The sequence below is a fragment of the Benincasa hispida genome, chromosome 2 (assembly GCF_027475165.1).
Source record: "Benincasa hispida cultivar pf3 chromosome 2, pf3_genome.v1.1, whole genome shotgun sequence".
NCBI classification, from domain to species: domain Eukaryota; kingdom Viridiplantae; phylum Streptophyta; class Magnoliopsida; order Cucurbitales; family Cucurbitaceae; genus Benincasa; species Benincasa hispida.
Genome location: NC_143479.1, coordinates 45,957,259 through 45,966,553, shown reverse-complemented (window position 1 = coordinate 45,966,553; position 9,295 = coordinate 45,957,259).

The following is a 9,295-nucleotide window of genomic DNA, read 5'->3' as shown; positions in this document are numbered from 1 at the left end:
TTGCTATCATCTTTCTTCTTCAGACTGGATGGGGAAGGTAGAGGATCCCGCCTTACTTCTTGTTTAGCTGGCTGTTCATTAAGGTCCTGTTCTTATTGTGTTTCATTAGCTGGAGATTGCATTGATTTAGAATTCAAGTCTTGAGAAGCTTCATCTTTTGTAGGTATACTTACTTCTGGACTGGTAATTTTTCCACTACTAGTTGATTGGTCATCATCAACAGTTAGATCTACTAGTCTTGTTGTTGAATCTGATACTGGTGGCATAGAGACTATTGTTTTACCACTCCTCAATGTCACTGCGTGACATTACTCTTTACCCCGTGGCCTCGATGCTCCTGAACTGCTAGGCAATGTACCAAGCGCTTTATTTTTCAACTCAATTGCAAGTTGTTCAATCTGCTCTTCCAAACCTCTAAAGGAGGCAGCTTGCGATTGTCTAATTGCCTCGCTCTTTTTAATATAATGCTTCAATGAAGTCTCCAGAGACGAGGTACTACAAGAGGTATCATATAAGAATGGTTGGTCATAGGATCGTATACTTTGAGAGTTACCCGGGCTACAGTCCGGATTAATGAAGACCGGAGGGTTGCCTCAATCCCCTTGATAACTGTTCTGATGGAAACTACGGCTCCTCTGGTTGTGATTCCCGCCCAACTTAAAGTTGGGTGATCCCACCAACCAGGGTTGTAGATGTTGCCAAATGGTTCATTGTAGACAGAGTATATAGACTGTTGATTCCACGGGCAGATGTCCACTGGATGTCCCTCCCCACATTGAACGTAATTCATTGCAGCCACGTATGTCAACGCATTAACTTGCGCTGAACCCTGAGAGAGATTTCTCTGTTGATTAGCCATCGTCTGAAGAAGCGAGGTCATCGTGGTCATCTGATCCACCAGTGTGCTCATTGTATCAGTTGACACATCAGCACTTTCTACTCTTTCTTGCTCCAGACCACTTTCCTTGCACCCAGTATCAATCCATTCATCAGAATGTCGCGAGATGCGATCTAATATGCTCTTGGCTTCCGTATATGATCTGTCCATTAATCCTCCTGCTCTGGAGGCATCGGCAACTGCTTGTGTTGATTGATCTAATCCATTGTAAAAAGTCTCCATCAGAATGCAATTGGGAATCCCGATATGTGGACAACTCTTCACTAATTGTTTGAAACGTACCCAGGCGGTGCTTAAAGTTTCATAACCCTTTTGCTCAAAATTCAACACATCCCTCCATCTTCTTGCATTGACGGCTGGAGGGAAAAATCTTTTCATGAACCTGTCAACCAACTGTTCCCATGCGTTAATCTCATCCGGCTCTAACGACTGAGCCCACCTCTTTTCTTCATCCTGCAGTGTGTATGGGAAAAGATATAATCTAAGTCCTTCTTGAGTCACACCAGGCATGGAGAATGTGCTGCACATGTCTACAAAGCTCGTCAAATGAGCATGCGAGTCTTTTCCTTGTAATCCTCCGAATTGCCCCACATTCTGAATCATCTGCAGCATAATTGGTCTTAACTCAAAGCTTACATTATCCTCAACCATGGGTCCTAAAATTCCTGGCGAGAAGTTATAAAAATCCGACGCCGCATAGTTCCTCATAGGAATGTTGCGGTCGGCAGCAAGAAATATGGGGTCTTGCACTGGCCAATTTTCCCTTTGATTCCCTGCGATTGCCTCGTTATTATTAGCCATGCTTCTTCACCACTTAATTCGGCCCTGATGTGCTTTTGCGCGAATAATACACTTGATCTTTAGGTCCGCTTAGAATATATGGATCACTCCAGAGCTCATACGCCGTCAGACTACTCTTCGTGATAAACAGCCAGTAAAAAGAGATCTGTCCTGCAAAATATCACAAACATATTCAACACTAACCGTTCAATCCCCAGCAACGGCGCCATAAACTTGACAGCCAGCCATAGATTGATGGTGTTAAATAAGCACATGGACAGTGATAAATGATGGAAATGGAATGTGGATGATGTGTCATGCTTATTCAGACTTTTATGCGATACTACTTCTAGATGTATGAATTATTAATGAAATATTGGTAGTATGCTATGCGTTGTCACAAGTTTCATTGCGTTGAAACCAAGTATAATTCCACCGAAAGTTTCTCGGAGTGATCCGAGGTCGAACACAGGGATTGCGTAGTTAATGTGTTATGTTCGTGATATATGCGACCGGGGGTTTTTCAATTAATAAAAAGTGTGTATGTACAGGTATCTAAAATTGCGGTAAAGTAAAGTTGCGATAATAAAATAAAGTGCGATAAAAGTAAACCTAAGCTATTATGATACAAGATACAGGTATACATGATACTGAGTTTGAGACTGACTGTGAAGATTATACAAAGGGTTATGTTATGCGGTGGCAAGTCTTTATGGATGAAACAGAGATAGGAAAGGTAATTAATATAAACATTGAAAGTTTATTAATTGCGTTAAAGATATAACTATGGTTCCACTTTCCCTTGGCATACACCTCTCGGTGATCGGCCGTGTTTCCACATCTCTGTGGTGAAACAGGGATGAACGTAATGAACGCAAGGTTGCTTCCATCTCTGGAAGTACTTCTCACTTTAGTTAATGCATTCTTCCAACCTTCTCTCGACAAGAGGAATGGCATCTTCACTTTTGCTCTCATAGGTGAAGATGCCATCTAGCGTGCTTTAGCTACACATATTCATTTCTTTAGCACAGATTAATTTACTTGTTAGATTCATGCTAATTACCAAGGGATTAAGAAAACATCATGGAGAAAGCGATTAATGGAGGAATGGAAATAGACAGAAAGATGGAGATGAAAATGATCATGACATTCGTTACTAATATTTAACGTCTGATACATGGTGCGAATGATAGACTAAGAAGAAGAATACAATTGATGACAAAGAGATAGAAACAAATACAGAAAAGTGCCAACGTCTTGACACAGATCTAGATGGTGGATATGTTTGCCGGCGGATGGAGTGGATGTAGAAGAGCTTCACTCTTAGGCTTGCTCGTCCGGTAGAAGTGACCTTGGTACAGAGCTTCAATGGCGGGGATAGAAAGGATTTTCCCTGAGACTCACCTCTCGGCCTTGTCTCTTAAATCTTCTCGGATCTTCTCCGATTAGGCTTTTCAGTCCAGTCTCTCTCTCAATATACAAATATCAAAATATGCCTGTATCAAGTATATTTTCTCAATGAAATCTCAGAGGCTATTTATAGGCTCAGCTTTAACTTTCTGACTTGTGGACCCCACTTTATTATTATGGAAATTCCGGAAATGGTGGAGTGAATATTCCTTTTGTTATGCAATCAATCCCATCAGAAATGCACAACGGTCAGTTGTACATGTGTCAGGATCCTCCGTAATTGCATTGCTCTTTTGCATCCTTGATCGTTTGCCCGCATGCGGTGTTGTTTTTTATTGTCACATGCGGTTGAAGTTGCGTTGATCACTTAGCTCTTGATCGATTGTCGCATGCGCCGTCGTTGCATTGATTGTCTATTCATTTCTGAATGATTGGCGCAATGCAACGTAGATGCATTGTTTTTTTTCTCTTGAGCCATGAATGCATGCGGTGACTTGATTTCCTACAAAACAAACTTGAAATATTCTTTTCTACCATTTGTGATGGTGTCAATGGGTATATTGATGACAACTTATAATTCTTGCATTTTTTAGCTAATTTCTCTACAATTGACGCAACTTTTCTTTCTTTTGGCCGCAATATCTAAATAAAGCAGTATAAATAACTTGTATTTCTACAAGTTATCACATACCGGACCGCATTTAAAATACCTATAGGCATGTCCCCCTATGCGTTGGTATTCGGCAAAGCATGTCACTTGCCCTTGGAGCTGGAATATAAAGCATTGTGGTTGGTCAAGAAACTTAATTTTGATTTAAAGGAAGCAGGGGAAGCGCGAAAAATGCAATTGGTCGAGCTAGAAGAATGGAGGACCAATGCATATGAAAATGCGAAAATTTATAAGGAGCGCACCAAGCGCTGGCATGATCAACGCATATGCGGCAAGAACCTCCAAATCTGGCAGAAGGTCTTTCTTTTCAATTCACGTCTGCGACTCTTCCCGGGAAAGCTAAAGTCTCGTTGGTCCGGACTGTTCATAATTCGACAAGTACTTTCGCATGGCATAGTGGAATTATCAAATGACGACGGTACCAACATATTCAAAGTCAATGGGCAGCGAGTAAAGGCATACCATGGAGAAGACTGGCATCGCCAAGTCAACTCCATGGAACTAAGAAACTTTGAATAAAGAAGGAAGTAGATGGTCCCTGCATTTTCAAATGATCGCAAATTCTCAAGGATGCAAGTTTTGGAAAACTTCAAGTCTTCAACTCTTTTCTCCACTACTCAGAATCTTCACTATCTTTTCAGTTTTCAGTTCTACAAAAAAAAAAAAAAAAGCCTTTTTTTTTATTAAAATAATTTAACCCTCGCTTTGTTTTCCTTACAATGATCGAGGCGCTGGATTGCAGGAACGTACTCAAAGCAACATTTATCTTATTCCATCATCGTAACCCAATGAAGAATGATCGCCGCAAGGTGGATGCGTCAATACAATGCGGGCGACAACACTAAATTTGGGGGTGTACCTTTCCTTATCTTTACTTCAAATTTTGCGCTACCATTGCATATTATTTTTCAAAGTTTTATCACCGTATCCTCCTTGATTACCGCAATCATATCACCAGTAGACAACTTTAGTAGTTTACCGCATGTTGTTCTTCGCCAAGTATGATTTCAATGATGAAAAATATGCTTCTATCTCTTTTGTATATACTAGAGTCAACGTAAATCTTAGGATACTCACCTCATGAAATATTTCGTGAAGTTAGGGGATTGCTAGCTTCTTTCAAACTCTCTTTACAATGCAATTTTTTGACCATCACATGACTTATTTTAATCTTTTAGGCAATGAGGACATTGCGGCATTTTAAAATTTGGGGGTGGGGTATTTGTTTCCGACCTTGCTAAAAAAAAGGATGATTTTTTAGAATAATAACTCCACTGTCAACGTAATGGGAAACCCATGATTGATAAGAGTTAAATTGTGAAAGGCGCAAGGTCAGAAAAAATATAGAAATGAAGAAAATTTTTGTGAAGGATAAATCATTTGACACCCCGGTGGAAAATTTTCTTTTTGCAATAAATCATGCGATGTTCCGAAATTCAGTAAAGTCCCTTTGAAAGTTAAGCTTGCAATCCCTAAGTCTTAGAAGTATTTTAGGAAGAGATTTGAATAAGACTTAAGGAAATTCTAGCATATAGGATCTGAACGAAGTATCCTTGAGAAATCTAGGAAAGAAAACTTTGCAGTTAACTTGCTAAAGGAATCTTTAGCTTATGCTCGAGGACAAGCATTGTTTAAATTTGGGGGTGTGATAACGAGTAGAAATGCACGTTATCATAGTGCTGAGTTCTTAAATAATGTTGGATTGCGTTGATAGAATATGTTAAATTGCGTCCATTAAGCATAAATTCTACAATATTGCAGTCGCATGCGTCCAACGCATTAGGGTAGTTGATCTCTATATTTTTGTGCAGAATAATGCGTTAACACAATGCAAAGAATGCAATCATAGGAATACATCGGTTGAGCGCAACTTCACCGCAAGATTTTTTCTTGATCGTGCTCGCAAACATCCACCCAAGAAGAATCACCGCAACATGGTGGACGCATCCGGACGAAAGGACAATTAAGATCGATGGGACAAAAAGCTGACGGCAGTCGGATCCAAATTAAGTTGGCAGTCGATAACGGTCACAAAGTACATCCAGCTTTATTGGTGACAACTATCCGACGCATTAGTCAGGAATTAAAGCTGTCCCATCTGTACAACCAGGAGAGAGAAGCAGCCTTTCACCTTTGATGCCCTATAAATACCAAGTGCATTCTTCAGAGAAGGGGTTAAGTAGTCGATTACTTCATCACATTACATGTTCACACTTTTGTTCATAGTTTTCTTTTCCATTTCACGGTGAAGCTAGAGAAGAGAGAACCTTGGGGCGTAAGAGTAGAGAGTGGGTTGACTCTCACGAAAGCGAGAACATCTTTAGAGCACGAGTAGAACAGTGTAACACCTGGTGGCAAGAAATTGCTCCAGGCTCTTTACTATACTTGCATTGTTATTCTGTACTTCATCTTTTATCTATTCAATGGAAGTTCTATTTCTACATCTACTCACTCTCTTAATACACATGAGTAGCTAAACTAGTTGAATGGGTTGAAAAGAACTAAGCTAACATGATCTAAGAAGTTCATTACTTGCGATTTTCTTGTTTTATGCTATACAAAACATCCCTTTAGATTTGCTCGAGAGAGAATCTAAAGAAAGAACCTAATGTCTCAAGAGAGCTAGGTTAGAATATGACTTGAAAGAGCAAGATTAGGCCTGCATAAACAAGAAATAGGGACTTAGAGATAAGCTCTGTTTGTCAACTTGCATTACATGCATCCTAGGAATAGGAATGATATCATGCAGTCGCATATTTGTGTGAATATCATGTTGTCATTGCATAAATAGAAATAGAGGTTTATGTGTAAACCCTGTAGACTTATCGCATAGTTATCGCATGCGTTCTAGCCTTAGAAGCGGTGGAATTCACGTCGAAAGGTGGTTTACTATTGTATACATGTTGCATGATCGCAAGGCATGAACGCAACCTAGGGAGTGTTAGCCGAAACCCTTCTCAACTTGTTCACCGCATATTCATCATATTTCCCGTTGCAAACTCTTTTCGAACTCTATCGTATTTATTACTATTTTCATTAACGCAATAACAACTCAACACTTATTTATTTAATCGGTTACTGCAAGTTTTCATAAAAATCTCTAACGCAACTATTTTCATAAGTCCCTGTGTTCGGCCCTAGACTTACCAGGAAACTCAGAGGAATTTACACTTGAATTTCACTAGGGAAACTTGAGTGCACAACGTAATTCCACAACGCATATCATCCATTTTCCACATTTAATAAAATAACGCATCAGTATATGATGGGAGCAGCTTTAGCGCAGAAGAGAAAAACAATCTTGCATCCCATCGTATATGCGAGTAAAACATTAAATCCTGCTCAGACTAATTATACCACCACAGAGAAAGAGCTTCTGGCGGTAATTTTTGTGTTGGAGAAATTTCGAGCATATCTGTTGGGAACAAGGGTACTCATCCATACTGATCATTCGGCAATAAAGTACTTAATGACAAAGAAGGACGCAAAGCCAAGGTTGATCAGATGGGTCCTTCTCCTTCAAGAATTTGATATAGAAATAATTGACCGGAAGGGGACAGAGAATCAAGTTGCGGATCGCTTGTCAAAACTAGAAAATCCTGAGGTTGATCGCAACGAGTCTAAGGTGAGTGTCGTATTCCCGGATGAGCAGTTGTTCCATATAGAATAATTGCCCTGGTATGCGGATATAGTCAATTATTTGATTTGCGAGCAATTTCCCGAATATTACACCTACCATCAACAGAAGAAGCTAAAAAATGAATGCAGACATTATTATTGGGATGAGCCGAATCTATATAAAAGAGGTGCAGACCAAATTTTTCGATTATGCATACCAAATGATGCTCAACAATGCATATTATCGCAATGCCACGACTCACCATATGGTGGGCACTTTGGAGGGTAGCGCACCGTAGCCAAAGTCTTATAGAGTGGATTCTTTTGGCCTACATTGTTCAATGATGCGGCTGACTATGCAATGAAATGTGATCGGTGCCAATGCACAGGTAACATTTCGTGGAACAATGCAATGCCAATGAACACCATCTTGGAGCTTGAATTGTTCGACGTATGGGGGATTGATTTCATGGGACCATTTCCCCCTTCGAATGGTAAACATTACATTTTATTAACCGTCGATTATGTCTCCAAGTGGGTAGAGGCAATAGCATGAGCTACAAGTGATGCGGTGGTAGTCTCCCAATTCTTGAAGAAACAGATTTTCACTCGTTTCGGCACTCCCCATGCTATCATAAGTGATGAAGGATCCCACTTTGTCAACTGTAACATCAAGGAGCTACTGCGGAAATACAACATTCTCCACAAAGTGGCCACCGCATACCATCCGCAGACGAATGGTAAGGCCGAGGTGTCCAATCAACAAATTAAGCTGATACTTGAGAAGGTAGTAAGGCCTTCACGAACAAATTGGGCAACAAAGCTTGATGTTGCGTTATGGGCATACCGGACTGCATTTAAAACACCAATAGGTATGTCCCCATATACGTTGGTATTTGGTAAGGCGTGTCATTTGCCTTTGGAGCTGGAACATAAGGCACTGTGGGCAGTAAAGAAGCTGAACTTTTATTTAAAAAAGGTAAGAGAAGCACGAAAAACGCAATTGGTCGAGTTAGAAGAAAGGATAACCAGCACTGAAAACCGTCTTTACATTGGATGGTTTGGTGTTTTGATTAACGCATATGAAAATGCGAAGATTTACAAAGAGCGCACCAAGCGCTGGCATGACAAACGCATATGCGGTAAGAACCTCCAGGTCGGGCAAAAGTTCTTACTCTTCAACTCACGATTGCGGCTCTTCCCGGGAAAATTAAAATCACGTTGGTTCGGACCCTTCATTATTAAAGAAATATTCCCACATGATGTGATGGAGCTGATCACTGAGGATGGAAGCCGCACATTTTTAGGTTAATGGACAGCGAGTTAAGGCATATTGCGGAGGTGACTTCCAGCCAGAAAAAGCCTTCGTGAAGCTGAAAAACCCGGAATACCCCTTGTTTGATTCTTGAACTCTTATTCCTTCGTCACTTTTGCTATCATTTAGCTATCTGCATCTTACTCATCTTTCCTTATATATATATATATATATATATATAATTGTTGTTTTGTTTTAAATCATTTGACCCTCTCTTTGTTTGTTTACAACGATTAAGTCACAGGATTGCGGAGATGTTACTTGAAGCAGCAAATTATCTCACTCTATCATTGCAATTCAAAGAAAAGAGATCACCACAAAGATGGATGCATCAATACACAATGCAGGCGACAGTGCAAATTTGGGGGTGTACTCTTTCTTATCTTTATTTCAAATTTTGCACTATCACATCGCATGTTAGTTTTAAAAGTCTTATCACCGCATCCTCTTTGATTACCGCAATCATTTGACGTAGATAACTTTAGTAGGTTACCGCATGCTGTTTCTTTGCCAAGTATGATTTCAATGATGAAAAATATGCTTCTATTTCTTTCGTATATACTCGAGTCAACTGAGTCTTAAGATAATCACCACATGAAATATT